We start from the raw sequence: 16,641 nt of genomic DNA on the forward strand, positions 1-16,641 counted from the left end.
TGATGCAGGCTCACTGCCGGAGCCCTGCATCAAAACGGGGTATCTGACCTCGGACATACTATCCCGTCCGAGGTCAGAAAGGGGTTAATACTTTGTTGTGCGACCTTTTCCTGTGATTACAGCTATAAGTCGCTTGGGGTATGTCTCTATCAGTTTTGTAAATCGAGAGACTGAAATTCTTGCCCATTCTTCCTTGGCAAACAGCTCGAGCTCAGTGAGGTTTAATAGAGATCGTTTGTGAACAGCAGTTTTCAGCTCTTTCCACAGATTTTCGATTGGATTGAGGTCTGGACTTTGACTTGGCCATTCTAACACCTGGGTATGTTTATTTGTGAACCATTCCATTGTAGATTTTGCTTTATGCTTGGAATCATTGTCTTGTTAGAAGACAAATCTTCGTCCCAGTCTCAGGTCTTTTGTAGATTTCTACAGGTTTTCTTCAAGAATGGTCCTGTATTTGGCTTCATCCATCTTCCCATCAATTTTAACCATCTTCCCTGTCCCTGCTGAAGAAAAGCAGGCCCAAACCACAATGCTGCCACCGCCATGTTTGACAGTGGGGATGGTGTGTTCAGGGTGATGAACTGTGATGCCTTTACGCCAAACATATCGTTTGGCATTGTTGCCAAAATGTTAAATTTTGGTTTCATCTGACCAGAGCACCTTCTTCCATGTTTGGTGTGTCTCCCAGGTGGCTTGTTGCAAACTTTAAACAATATTTCTGGATCGTGGCCTCTCAAACTGCATGCTCCAAGAGAGAAAAAAGGACATGCTGTTTAGTGATTCACAACACTTACAACAGCCACTACCACATGAAGACGACTGTGGGGAATGGCTAAGGAGTATGATGATGATGAGTAATAATTGCCACTGCATATTGTTGTTGTTAAGTCACGAAGTCAGGAGGACCAGGGTGCAGGGGTGGAAGACGAGGTGTTGGATGACAAAGTCACCGACCCAACCTGGGAAGCTTGCATGCAGATTGAGGCCAGCAGTGCTGAGGGAGCGGGATCAGCAACACCAAAAAACAGATAGGAAGAGGCAATGGGGTGGCCAGAGAGAGAAGGTGGGTGACTGTTCCGCAGAGCACCGACAGTCCTGAATTTCTCTATGAAAGAGTTAGGTGTTCACCAGTCTGGGACTTTTCAAAAGAGAATTCTGAGACCAATAAAATGTCCATTTGCAACCTGTGCCATGCAAAGATCAGCAGTGGTGTAACCACCACCAGCATAATCAGACAAGAGGTATTTAACCCCTTCACGCCGAAGCCTGTTTTCACCTTCCTGACAGGACAATTTTTAAAACTCTGACCACAGTCACTTTATGAGGTCACAACTCAAGAACGCTTCAATGGATCCTGCTGATTCTGAGGCTGTTTTCTCGTGACATGTTGAACTTTATTATCGAAGTAAAATTTCTTTGATATGACTTTTGATTATATGTTAAAAACATGGAAATTTGACAAAAAATTTAAAATTTACCAATTTTAAAATTGTAATTTTTATGCCTTTAAGGCTGGAGTCACACTTAACGTATAAAAAATTGGTCTGATTTTGACAGCTGAGAATCACCCCAATGTTCTCTGTACGGTGATCCGTGTGTAATCTGTTTGCAATGCGAGGATGTGATTTCCTCGCACCTAAGTATCTATGTGACATCCGTATGACATCTGTTGAGAATTCTGTTGTGGGTTCTGCTCTTAGGCTCCCTCCGGTGGTTATAAGTGGTAGTGCTGCTCTTTGTCCTTCACAACAGTCATCAGCTGCTTCCACTTTGGACGGGGCTATTTAGTCTGGCTCCTTCCTTTAGTGAGTGCCAGTTGTCCATTGTTTTCTAGGGATCCACATCTCTGCTTGGTTTCTCCTTCTGGATTGTCCAAATCATCAAAGATAAGTCCTGGCTCTGTTTTTGCAGTCCACATGCAGTGGACTTAATAGTTCTGTGAATTGCTATGTTTTTTCTTGTCCAGCTTTGTCTGTGTTAAGATTTACTCAGCCAAGTTGGAAGCTCTGGAGTCACAGAGTTACCCTCCATGCCTTTAGTTAGGTGTGGAGATTTTTGTATTCTCTGTGGTGGATTTTGTAGTACTTTTTATACTGACCGCACAGTACTCTTTCCTGTCTTTTCTTTCTAGGTAGCGTGGCCTCCTTTGCTAAATTCTGTTTTCAGTCTGCGTTTGTAATTTCCCTCTCCTCTCACAGTCAATATTTGTGGGGGGCTGCCTTTCCTTTGGGAATTTTCTCTGAGGCAAGATAGTATTCCTGTTTCTTTCTTTAGGTGTAATTAGTCCTCCGGCCGTGAAGAGGTGTCTAGGGAGTGACAGGAACATCCCACGGCTACTTCTAGTTGATGTGTTAAGTTCAGGGTCTGCGGTCAGTATAGAGGCCACCTACTCCAGAGCTCATCCATGCTGCTCCTAGGCCACCAGTTCATAACAGACATCCGTATGGCATGTGTATGCCGTTATTTTCTCGCACACTTGCAAAATGGACATTTAACAGATCCATGGCCTGAAATTAATTAAAATCATAATCAGCATCCCTATTTATTGCCTCAACAAAAGGTGACACCCTCTAATCTTTGCATTAGAGTCGGTGCTTGTTTTTGTGGTATTGCTGCTTTGTGTCAAACATGTCAGACAGGCTTATTTTCAACATTACTGAGTGGGTGCTTTTCCACTGGGTTTTGTCCCAACATTTTGGGGAGCCAAACCCAGCGGTACATCTGTTTTTGAGGTGACGGCTGACTAAAGGCCATTTCCACCGTCTGTATGTTTCTCTACGCAGCCATCCTGACAAGTTCTTCCAGTATTGTCAGAACAGCATGCCCACATTTGACATTCTGATAGAGATTGTGCTCCCTGGGCTCACCTTCAAGGACCCCAAGATGCGCAAGTGTATTTCAGCAGAGGAGCGCCTTTTACATACACTACGGTATGTATTCATCCTCTATGTTGATGATGTATTTTATTTGTGTTTTATTGAAATGCAGTCATTGAATTGTGTTTTTTCTTATGAAGGCGGAGCTTATTTTCTATTGCCCATAACTTTTAGGAAGGCCTAATCTTTTTTTTTGAGGCATGGATTTGTATTTTTTTTATATTCTCTTATAGATTCCTTTCCACTGGGCTCTCCTATACGGCACTGCATCTTGAGTTCTTAATAGGCAAATCCGCCATCTCAGGCATTGTCCGTTCTCCATGCTGTGAAATATGGTCAAAACTGCATCAATCAGTTATGCCTGAGCCCAAAATAGAAGACTGGCTGCGGATAGCCCATGGGTTTGAGGAAACGTGCCAGTTTCCAAACTGTATTGGAGCCCTAGATGGGAAGCACATTCGTGTGTGCAAGCTGCCAAACTCAGGCTCCCAATATTATAATTATAAACAGTATTTTTCTGTAGTGCTCTTGGCCCTGGTCGACAGTGCCTACAGGTTTTTAATTGTAAATATTGGGGCCTATGGAAGAACTGGAGTCTCCAGAGCCTTTAAATCTTCAATTATGGGTTGGTGGCTATGCAATAATGAGTTGGAACTTCCACCCCCACGTCAGCTACCAGGGTCTACTATGGAAGGAGTGCCTTATGTGATGGTTTCTGATGAGGCCTTTCAATTAACACACAACGTCATGAGGCCTGGAGCACCGGCACAGAATCTTTAATTTTCGCCTATCACGCGCATAACGACTCTGTGGCAAATGGCGGTTACTCCAGTCAGCCATTCAACTTAGTGAGGGAAATGTGAATGAGGTTATAAAAACCTGTGTTGTACTTCATAACTTCACCAGATTCCATGACTGTACATCAAATGCTGGTGATGAAATTGCCTATGCAAATAATGGAATGGCTACTACACATGTACTTCATCCATGTCATCAGCACTCTGGACTTAAAGTGCTTGATATGTTTACCATTTTTTTTGTTTCACCAGAGGGATCTACTCCATGGCAAGACAATGCTGTTTCTATGTTGTAATTATTTGGCTTTGAGGGACCAACATAAAGTAACGCTAATGTTTGAAGGGTGTGTTGTGTTTGCCTTGTTTTAATTCAAACATGTTTTTTTTTTTTTTTTTAAATAAACCATATTTGTATCATATTGCATTTTGGCCAACAAAACTGGGCCTATATAATAGAAAATAAAATAAAAAAAATTGTGAGGTTTACAATTAACGTTACAAGTTCTGGTAGGATGGTGGTGGTGATGGCGGAAGGCCAGCATGTGAGGTAGGCCTAGTTTGTTGGTCAACCTGACTTACACCCTGTGTGATGGATGATGCTGACCCAGGATTTGAGAGCAAGGAAGGATCCTGTTGGGGAGCATAGTAGGGGGTGGATGGTATGGCTGTTGGTACTCCATGGTAGTGCTTGTCCCATTTGGTGGCCCATTTGTTCAAACCCCCGATATGGGCATGTCGAGCATACCCATGTTGGGACCGGCCTCCAACAGTGGGTCTACTCAAGTGGCCATATTGGGCAGGTGCTGTATGCTGATAATATTGCACGTTGTGGATGTTGGGTTGGGGCGGGCTTTGGCTGAGGTGTTGGCATACATGGGGAGGTTGTGCAGAAAGTGATGCAGCTGGCTCTTCTGGGATTCCTGGCATTTGCAGTAGGTAACTGGTTGGCATTTGCCACCATTCCAGAAAAACAAATACCAGGTTGGGATTGTTTGGGGGTGTGCATGCATCAATGAGAATTTGTATGTCCCCTCTGGCCCGCAGCTTCACCTTACAGGGAATGATATGTAAGTAGCATGCCAGACTGCTTGTGTTTGCTTCCTCCCCATCGTCATTGACAGTCCTGGAAAGATAGTCCAACACCCCAGTGTCTACTTGCCTCCTGCTGCCTGTGGTGATAAGCTCCCTCCTGCACCGGCCGCGGTGTGGGATGACAGCAGCCTCGGGTGACATATCCAGTGGCAAGGTTTGGCTGCTACTGTGGCCCCAGTCCTCCCATTCTGGATTTGCCTCCGGTGGGGCAGAAGCCGCAGCTGGGGGTGGTGGTTGTTGGTTGCTGCTTGATGGTGCCGAAGATGGGTCAGTCACTTCTTCACCTTCGCCCACTGGATCTATGTTGACCTCTGAGTCAGAAGTTGTCTCCCTCACTGTAAGGATTGACTCAGTTCTGTTTTTAAACACAAAGTAGAAAAAACAACTATTAAGATTCCATAAAAGCATGTATAAAATGTGGTGTCATGCATGCACTTACGGTCTGACATCCATAACGGAAGCAAGAAAATTAAATCTATCATAATAGATGTATCTTCTTTTTTGGGGGGCTGCATTGCCACTCCTGACCCGCTACTGTTGCTCCCGCTGGTACTGTCTCGGCAACTGAGCCACTGTCTAGTGACATCAGTGACTGCAAAGTAACACAAAAAATGTATTAACTTTTAATCACAGAGTTTGGCTTCCAAAATGTAGGCACCAGTGTAATGTGGCCTGCTACTTAGCATGTGTAAAGTCTGAAATATTAACCCCTTTCTGTCATTGGACGTACTATTCCGTCGATGTGGGGTGGGCCCTAATTCCCAAGGACGGAATAGTACGTCCAGCGCGATCGGCCACGCTCACGGGGGGAGCGCGGCCGATCGCGGCCGGGTGTCAGCTGACTATCGCAGCTGACATCCAACACTATGTGCCAGGAGCGGTCTCGGACCGCCCCCGGCACATTAACCCCCGGCACACCGCGATCAAACATGATCGCTGTGTGCCGGCGGTACAGGGAAGCATCGCGCAGGGAGGGGGCTCCCTGCGGGCTTCCCTGAGACCCCCGGAGCAACGCGATGTGATCGCGTTGCTGCGAGGGTCTCTTACCTCCTATCCCTGCAGGCCCCGGATCCAAAATGGCCACATGGCTGCATCCAAGTCCTGCAGGGATTACTTCCGGGTGCAGACCAGGCTCTGGTAAGCCTGCAGCACTGTAAGTCAGATCGCCGATCTGACAGAGTGCTGTGCAAACTGTCAGATCAGCAATCTGTGATGTCCCCCCTGGTACAAAGTAAAAAAGTAAAAAAAAAAATTTCCACATGTGTAAAAAAAAAATAAAAAATTCCTAAATAAAGAAAATATATATATTATTCCCATAAATACATTTCTTTATCTAAATAAAAAAATCAAACAATGAAAGCACACAAGTCTGTAATGACCCCCCCTATAAAACTATATCACTAGTTAACCCCTTCAGTGAACACCGTAAAAAAAAAAAAAAAAGAGGCAAAAAACAACACTTTATTCTCATACCGCCAAACAAAAAGTGGAATAACACGCGATCAAAAAGAAGGATATAAATAACCTTGGTACCGCTGAAAACGTCATCTTGTCCCGCAAAAAACAAGCCACAATACAGCATCATCAGCGAAAAAATAGTTTTTATCGTATAAAAGCACCAAAACATTAAAAAAATGATATAAATGAGGTACTGCTGTAATTGTACTGACCCAAAGCTTTATCAATTTTACCAAACGCGGAACGGTATAAACGCCTCCCCCAAAAGAAATTCATGAATAGCTGGTTTTTGGTCATTCTGCCTCACAAAAATCGGAATAAAAAGCGATCAAAATATCTCCCGTGCCCGAACATATAACCAATAAAAACGTCAACTCGCAAAAAACAAGACATCACATGACTCTGTGGACTAAAATATGGAAAAATTATAGCTCTCAAAATGTGGTAATGCAAAAAATATTTTTTGCAATAAAAAGCGTCTTTCAGTGTGTGACGGCTGCCAATCATAAAAATCCGCTAAAAAACCCACTATAAAAGTAAATCAAACCTCCTTCATCACCCGCTTAGTTAGGGAAAAATTAAAAAATTTAAAAAATGTATTTATTTCCATTTTCCGGTTAGGGTTAGAGCTAGGGTTAGGGCTAGGGTTAGGGTTAGGGTTAGGGATAGGGCTAGGGTTAGGGCTAAGGTTAGGGTTAGGGCTAGGGTTAGGGTTAGGGCTAGGGTTAGGGCTAGGTTTAGGGCTAGGGTTAGGGCTAGGGTTGGGGCTAGGGTTAAGGCTACAGTTAGGGTTGGGGCTAAAGTTAGGGATAGGTTTGGGGCTAAAGTTAGGGTTAGGGTTTGGATTACATTTACGGTTGGGAATAGGGTTGGGATTAGGGTTAGGGGTGTTTCTGGGTTAGAGGTGTGGTTAGGATTACCATTGGGATTAGGGTTAGGGGTGTGTTTGGATTATGGTTTCAGTTTTATAATTGGGGGTTTCCACTGTTTAGGCACATCAGGGGCTCTCCAAATGCAACATGGCGTCCGATCTCAATTCCAGCCAATTCTGCGTTGAAAAAGTAAAACAGTGCTCCTTCCCTTCCGAGCTCTCCCGTGCGCCGAAACAACTGCGTTATAACTGCGTTATAAACTGTAGTGAAACACTTGGGGTTCAAAGCTCTCACAACACATCTAGATGAGTTCCTTAGGGGTCTACTTTCCAAAATGGTGTCACTTGTGGGGGGTTTCTACTGTTTAGGTACATTAGGGGCTCTGCAAAGGCAATGTGACGCCTGCAGACCGTTCCATCTAAGTCTGCATTCCAAATGGCGCTCCTTCCCTTCTGAGCCCTCCCATGTGCCCAAACGGTGGTTCCCCCCACATTTGGGGTATCAGCGTACTCAAGACAAATTGGGTAACAACATTAGGGGTCCAATTTGTCCTGTTACCCTTGGGAAAATACAAAACTGGGGGCTAAAAAATAATTTTGGGGGGAATTTTTTTTTTTTTTCACGGCTCTGCGTTATAAACTGCAGTGAAACACTTGGGGTTCAAAGCTCTCACAACACATCTAGATGAGTTCCTTAGGGGATCTACTTTCCAAAATGGTGTCACTTGTGGGGGGGGTTTACTGTTTAGGTACATTAGGGGCTCTGCAAATGCAATGTGACGCCTGCAGACCATTCCATCTAAGTCTGCATTCCAAATGGCGCTCCATCCCTTCCGAGCCCTCCCATGAGCCCAAACGGTGGTTCTCCCCCACATATGGGGTATCAGCGTACTCAGGACAAATTGGACAGCAACTTTTGGGGTCCAATTTCTCCTGTTACCCTCGGGAAAATACAAAACTGGGGGCTAAAAAATAATTTTTGTGGGAAAAAATTTTTGTTTTATTTTTATGGCTCTGCATTATAAACTTCTGTGAAACACTTGGTGGGTCAAAGTGCTCACCACACCTCTAGATAAGTTCCGTAGGGGGTCTACTTTCCAAAATGGTGTCACTTGTTGTTTTTTTTTTAATGTTTAGGCACATCAGTGGCTCTCCACACGCAACATGGCGTCCCATCTCAATTCCTGTCAATTTTGCAGTGAAAAGTCAAACAGCACTCCTTCCCTTCCGAGCTCTCCCATGTGCCCAAACAGTGGTTTACCCCCAAATATGGGCTATCAGCGTACTCAGGACAAATTGTTCAACAACTTTTGTGGTCCAATTTCTTCTCTTACCCTTAGAAAAATAAAAAATTGGGGGCAAAATATAATTTTTGTGAAAAAATATGATTTTTTTATTTTTACGGTTCTGCATTATAAACTTCTGTGAAGCACTTAATGGGTCAAAGTGCTCACCACACCTCTAGATAAGTTCCTTAGGGGGTCTACTTTCCAAAATAGTGTCACTTGTGGGGGGTTTCAATGTTTAAGCACATCAGGGGCTCTCCAAATGCAACATGGCGTCCCATCTCAATTCCAGTCAATTTTGCATTGAAAAGTCAAATGGCGCTCCTTCGCTTCCGAGCTCTGTCATGCGCCCAAACAGTGGTTTACCCCCACATATGGGTTATCGGCGTACTCAAAACAAATTGTACATCTTTTGGGGTCCATTTTCTCCTGTTACCCTTGGTAAAATAAAACAAATTGGAGCTGAAGTCAATTTTGTGTGAAAAAAAGTTAAATGTTCATTTTTATTTAAACATTCCAAAAATTCCTGTGAAACATCTGAAGGGTTAATAAACTTCTTGAATGTGATTTTAAGCACCTTGAGGGGTGCTGTTTTTAGAATGGTGTCACACTTGGGTATTTTCTATCATATAGACCCCTCAAAATGACTTCAAATGAGATGTGGTCCCTAAAAAAAAATGGTGTTGTAAAAATGAGAAATTGCTGGTCAAATTTTAACCCTTGTAACTCCCTAACAAAAAAAATTTTGGTTCTAAAATTGTGCTGATGTAAAGTAGACATGTGGGAAATGTTACTTATTAAGTATTTTGTGTGACATATCACTGTGATTTAATTGCATAAAAATTCTAAGTTTTTGCCAAATTTCCATTTTTTTCACAAATAAACGCAGGTAATATCAAAGAAATTTTAACACTATCATTGAAGGACAATATGTCCCGAGAAAACAATGTCAGAATCACCAGGATCCGTTGAAGCATTCCAGAGTTATCACCTCATAAAGGGACTGTGGTCAGAATTGTAAAAATTGGCCTGGTCATTAACGTGCAAACCACCCTTGGGGGTGAAGGGGTTAAATATATAAAGCTGAATGTGTGTGTGTGTATGTATGTGTGTGTATGTCCGGGATTGGCATCTGCACCGTTGCAGCTACAGCCACAAAATTTTGCACAGTCACACGTCTGGACCCCGAGAGCGTCATAGGCAATGCTGTGAGGCGAAATTTTAACCTTGCGTGTTCCAATTCACCAAACAATTTTGCCCCTATCTACATAATGGGGAAAAAGTGAAAGGAAAAGTGTTGGAGGCAAATTGACAGCTGCCAGATGTGAACAAGGGGGACTTAAAGAGCGATAGCGATGGCGCCAAAGAGTATATACCATACAGTTGCTAAGGTGGGGCCCCGACATGGGATACTCACCACACATGGGGATATGAACACACACACACAAAATGCACCACACACTACCATGTGCTTGAACACATATACCACCCTGAGCACAAATTTCACCACACATACACCAACCTCGCCACATAAAAGTCGAAAAAAATGTCGCCGCTCAAAACTCGCCACATGCAAAACTCGCACCATGCAAAACTAGGCTCACGTAAAACTTGCCACATGTGCAAAACTCACCTCATGGAAAACTTGCCACATGCAAAACTTGCACACGCGGAAAAATTGCCACATGCACAAAAGTTGCAACACATGCAAAAGTTGCCTCACACAAAACTTGCACATACTCAAAATGCACCACACATAAAACGCGCCACGCGCAAAACTCGCCATGCGCAAAACTTGCTGCACACAACTTGCTACACTAACCTGTCACATGCAACTCGACACACAAAATGTTGCTACACGCATGTCACCACACAAAACTCATCTCACAAGTCGCTACAAGCATGTCGCCACACGCAACTCAACACATACAACTTGACACATGAAACTCGTCCTAAAACACACAAGTCTGGTATTATCCTTCAAAAATAATAATCTGATTAATAAGCAGACAAACTACAAGAGCAACAAATATACCATATAGGAAATACGGCAGCTGTCAGTCACATGACCTGTCTATTATATGTATGTGTGAGCTAATATATACTGGCAGGGGGGAGGGCTTACTGTTGGCTGGGGATTTATCAGGCTGCCAATTTAGCTTACAAATAATGAGGTAAAAATACTGAGCAAATAACGTGTGAACGAGGTCTAATACAGGAGGAGATGACACACAGATATATACTATATACAGGAGGAAATGACACCCAGGTATATACTATATACAGGGTAGATGACACACACATATATACTATATACAGGGGAGATGACACACAGGTATATACTATATACAGGAGGAGATGACATACAGGTATATACTATATACAGGAGGAGATGACATACAGGTATATACTATATACAGGAGGAGATGACACACACATATATACTATATACAGGGGAGATGACACACAGGTATATACTATATACAGGAGGAGATGACACACTGGTATATACTATATACAGGGGAGATGACACACAAGTATATATTATATACAGGGGAGATGGCACACAGGTATATACTATATACAGGAGAGATGACACAGGTATATACTATATACAGGAGGAGATGACATACAGCTACATACTATATACAGGGGAGATGACACACGTATATACTATATACAGGAGGAGATGACACACAGATATATACTATATACAGGAGCAGATCACAAACAGGTATATACTATATAAAGGAGGAGATGACACACAGGTATATACTATATACAGGAGGAGATGACATACAGGTACATACTATATACAGGGGAGATGACACACAGATTTATACAGGAGGAGATGACACACAGGTATATACTATATACAGGAGGAGATGGCATACAGGTACATGCTATATACAGGGGAGATGACACACAGATATATACAGAAGGAGATGACACACAGATATATACTATATACAGGAGGAGATGACATACAGGTACATACTATATACAGGAGGATATGACACATAGGTATATACTATATACAGGAGCAGATGACACACAGGTATATACTATATACAGGAGGAGATGACATACAGCAGGTATATACTATTTACAGGGGAGATGACATACAGGTATATACTATATACAGGAGATGACCTACAGGTGTATACTATATATGAGGGAGATGACAAACATGTATATACTGAGGGGAAAATGAGAGGTGTGAGGTGAAAATGAGAGGTGTGAGGTGAAAATGAGGGGTGTGAGGTGAAAATGAAAAGGTGTGAGTGCAAAATGAGAGGAGAGAGGGAAAATAGTGGAGTGATCGGAAAATGACAGATGTGAGGTCGAAATGACAGGTGTTAGGGGGGAATGAGAGGAGTGAGGGGGGAATGAGAGGAGTGAGGGGGGAATGAGAGGAGTGAGGGGGAAAATGAGAGGAGTGAGGGGGAAAATGAGAGGTGTAAGGGAGAAAATGAGAGATGTGAGGTGGAAAACAAGAGGCGTGATGGGAAAATAAGAGAAGTGAGGTGCTATAACCACAGATATTTACTATGCCCAGGCAACGCCGGGCTCTTCAACTAGTCTAATATATAAAGCTCAATGTGTGTGTATGTGTGTGTGTATGTCCGGGATTGGCATCAGCACCGTCGCAGCTACAGCCACAACATTTTGCACAGTCACACGTCTGGACCCCGAGAGCGTCATAGGCTACGTTGTGAGGTGAAATTTTAACCCCGCGCGTTCCAATTCACCGAACAATTTTGCCCCTATCTATATAAAGGGGGAAAAAGTGAAAGGAAAAGTGTTGGAGGCAAATTGACAGCTGCCAGATATGAACAAGTGGGACTTAAAGAGTGATAGCGAAGGCGCGAAAGAGTATATACCATACAGCTGCTAAGGTGGGGCCCCGACATGGGATACTCACCACACACGGGGATATGAACACACACACAAAATGCGCCACACGCTACCACGTGCTTGAACACATATACCACCCTCAGCACACATTTCACCACACATACACCAACCTCACCACATAAAAGTCGAAACACAAAAGTCACCGCTCAAAACTCGCCATGCTCAAAATTCGCCACATGCAAAACTCTCCACATGCAAAACCAGACTCACGCAAAACTCACCACACATGCAAAACTCTTCTCATGGAAAACTCGCCACACGTAAAACTTGCACACGCGGAAAAATTGCCACATGCGCAAAAGTTGCAACACATGTAAAACTTGCCTCACACAAAACTTGCACATACTCAAAATGCACCACACATAAAAATCGCCACGCTCAAAACTCGCCATGCGCAAAACTTGCTGTACACAACTTGCTACACTAACCTGTCACATGCAACTCGACACACAAAAAGTCGCTACACGCATGTCGCCACACAAAACTCATCTCACAAAAGTCGCTACATGCATGTCGCCACATGCAACTCAACACACACAACTTGACACATGAAACTCGCCCTAAAACTCACACAAGTCTGGTATTATCCTTCAAAAATAAAAATCTGATTAATAAGCAGACAAACTACAAGAGCAACAAATATACCATATAGGAAATACGGCAGCTGTCAGTCACATGACCTGTCTATTATGTGTATGTGTGAGCTAATATATACTGCCAGGGGGGAGGGTTTCCTGTTGGCTGGGGATTTATCAGGCTGCCAATGTAGCTTACAAATACTGAGGTAAAAATACTGACCAAATAACGTGTGATAGAGGTCTATTACAGGAGGAGATGACACACAGATATATTCTATATACAGGAGGAGATGACATACAGGTACATACTATATACAGGGGAGATGAAACACAGGAATATACTATATACAGGAGCAGATGACTTACAGGTATATACAATATACAGGTGGAGATGACACACAGGTATATACTATATACAGGAGCAGATGACTTACAGGTATATACTATATGCAGGAGGAGATGACACACCGGTATATACTATATACAGGAGGAGATGACTTACAGGTATATACAATATACAGGGGAGATGACACACAGGAATATACTATATAAAAGAGGAGATGATACATAGGTATATAGAGGAGATGACATACAGCAGGTATATACTATATACAGGGGAGATGACATACATGTATATACTATATACAGGAGATGACATACAGCTATATACTATATATAGGAGGAGATGACTTACAGGTATATACTATATACAGAAGAGATGACATACAGGTATATACTATATACAGGAGATGACAGGTATATACAATATACAGGAGGAGATGACATACAGAAGGTATATACTATTTACAGGGGAGATGACATACAGGTATATACTATATACAGGGGAGATGACATACAGGTATATACTATATACAGGAGATGACATACAGATGTATACTATATATAAGGGAGATGACAAACCTGAAAATACTGAGGGGAAAATGAGAGGTGTGAGGTGAAAATGAGAGGTGTGAGGTGAAAATTTGAGGTGAAAATGAGAGGTATGAGTGCAAAATGAGGAGTGAGGGAAAATAGTGGAGTGATCGGAAAATGACAGATGTGAGGTCAAAGTGACAAGTGTTAGAGGGGAATGGTAGGAGTGAAGGGGGAAATGAGAGGTGTGAGGGGGAAAATGAGAGGTGTGAGGGAGAAAATGAGAGATGTGCGGGAGAAAATGAGAGATGTGAGGGGGAAAATGAGAGATGTGAGGGGGAAAATAAGAGGCGTGATGGGAAAATAAGAGAAGTGAGGTGCTATAACTAACCACAGATACTTACTATGCCCAGGCAATGCCGGGCTCTTCAGCTAGTAAGCCATATATTACAAACATCATCACATATGATGATGTTGTTCATTTGTTACCTCATGTTGAACTTTTAGGCTATGTGCACACGTTGTGGATTTTAATGCATTTTCGTAGTGTTTTTGGATGCACAGAATTGCATCAAATCCGCAGTGCAGTGCACCACAAATGTTAGTCAATGGGAAATTGAGAATTATTGTGCGCATGCTGTCGAAAAATACATGCAGATTTGCAGTGTTTTATTTTCCACAGCATGTCAATTATTTTTGTGTATCTACAGCGCTTCTGCACTCATTGACTACCATTGAGTCAGGCAAAACCGCAGCAAACCCGCAGGTTTAAAAAGATCTGCGGTTTTGCTGTGGAGTTGCCTGTGAAAAATGCTGCTCCTTCAGGAGGAAGGGTGTGTGGAGGAGAAGATGTGTGTGTGTGCGGGTTTGTGCGGGGCTGTGTGTAAGTGTGTGTGTGTGCGGGTCTGTATGTAGGCAGGCATCGTGCGATGGGACTACTAGTCCCAACCAGCTATGCCTGCTACAGTGACAGCTAGCCGAAAATGGGACAGTTTTAATTCCAGCATCCGGCTACTGTGTAGAAAAAACAAAACACATACGCACATGTATAGTACATACTCACCATACAGCTAATTCCCGACACCCTCAATCACCTGTAAAAAAAAAAAATAATAATCCAACAGTATACTCCCTAATCTGATGTAATCCATTTAATAATGAGTGTCCCATGATGATCTCCCATGTAGAGCAGTCACATCGGAAGATGTGACCGCTCTCCAGGTGCTCTGGTGATACACTGATGGCAGGTATCCTCCTGCAGTGGATCACTCCGCCGTCAGAGGTCACTGGAATTCATGCTGTCACCAGCAATTCTGTGTTAGAAAATGTTCACGCAGCAGTGCCGTAAAGTGAGAGCATGAACCCTCAGTGATAACAGTGCAGTAGCCACTATCTCCTGTCAGTGTGTCACTGGAAGCCCTGTAGAGTGGTCACATCTCCTGGTGTGACTGCTCTATAGGTAAGATCGTCATGGGACACTCGTTAAATGGACTACATCGGACCAGGGAGTATTTGTGTTGGTTTATTTATTTTTTTTTTTTTGCAGGAGATCGAGAGCATCGCAGGAATTAGGTGTACAGTAAAGATGGGAAAAATGTGTTTAGTGTTTTATTTCATTTAATTACTTTATTCTGGCTGTGTGTTTATTTAACCCTTTAACATTTATAGGATTAGTAATGGATAGGTGTCTCCATTACTAAGCTGGCTTGATGTCACCTTACAATTCAAAGGTGACATTAACCCCACAAATATTACCCCACATGCCACCACTACAGGACAGTGGGAAGAGAGAGGCTAAGTGTCGGAATTGGCGCATCTTAGAGATACGCCCTTTTCTGTGGTGGCTGAGAGCTGGTGTTCAATTACAAAAACAAAGGAAGGCGGGCACCGCACACAATATGTAAAAAGGGATCAACCACGTGCATATGTAGAATACCAGAAAAAACAAAAAGAAGAAGATATGCACACATTGGGATCAACCATTTGTAATAAATTTTATTATAACATGTCACTATACATCAAGGCAAAAGAGGAGTCAAACATTTAAAAAACATTTAAAAACTAAACGGACCAACCCACATCCCCCAGGACTAGTGTTGAGCATTCCGATACCGCAAGTATCGGGTATCGGCCGATACTTGCGGTATCGGAATTCCGATACCGAGATCCGATACTTTTGTGGTATCGGGAATCGGTATCGGGATTAATATCAATGTGTAAAAGAAAGAATTAAAATAAAAAATAGGGATATACTCACCTCTCCGGCGGCCCCTGGACTTTACCGCCGTAACCAGGAGCCGTTGTACCTAAGAATGCACGCTTGAAGGGCCTTAGATGATGTCACGGCGCTCTGATTGGTCCGTAGCGGTCGCGTGACCGCTACGCGACCAATCACAAAGCCGTGACGTCACCTAAGGTCTTTTAAGCGCTTGAAAGACCTTAGGTGACGTCACTGCTTTGTGATTGGTCGCGTAGCGGTCACGCGACCGCTACGGACCAATCAGAGCGCCGTGACGTCATCTAAGGCCCTTCAAGCGCGCATTCTTAGGTACAACGGCTCCCAGTTACGGCGGTAAAGTCCAGGGCGCGTCAGAGGGTGAGTATATCCCTATTTTTTATTTTAATTCTTTCTTTTACACATTGATATGGATCCCAGGGCCTGAAGGAGAGTTTCCTCTCCTTCAGACCCTGGGAACCATACAGGATACCGTCCGATACTTGGTGTCCCATTGACTTGTATTGGTATCGGGTATCGGTATCGGATTAGATCCGATACTTTGCCGGTATCGGCCGATACTTTCCGATACCGATACTTTCAAGTATCGGCCGGTATCGCTCAACACTACCCAGGACACAATAACAGGTATCCACACAAAATATATGCAAACA

This window comes from Ranitomeya variabilis, chromosome 5 (genome assembly GCF_051348905.1).
Source record: "Ranitomeya variabilis isolate aRanVar5 chromosome 5, aRanVar5.hap1, whole genome shotgun sequence".
In the NCBI taxonomy this organism is placed as follows: domain Eukaryota; kingdom Metazoa; phylum Chordata; class Amphibia; order Anura; family Dendrobatidae; genus Ranitomeya; species Ranitomeya variabilis.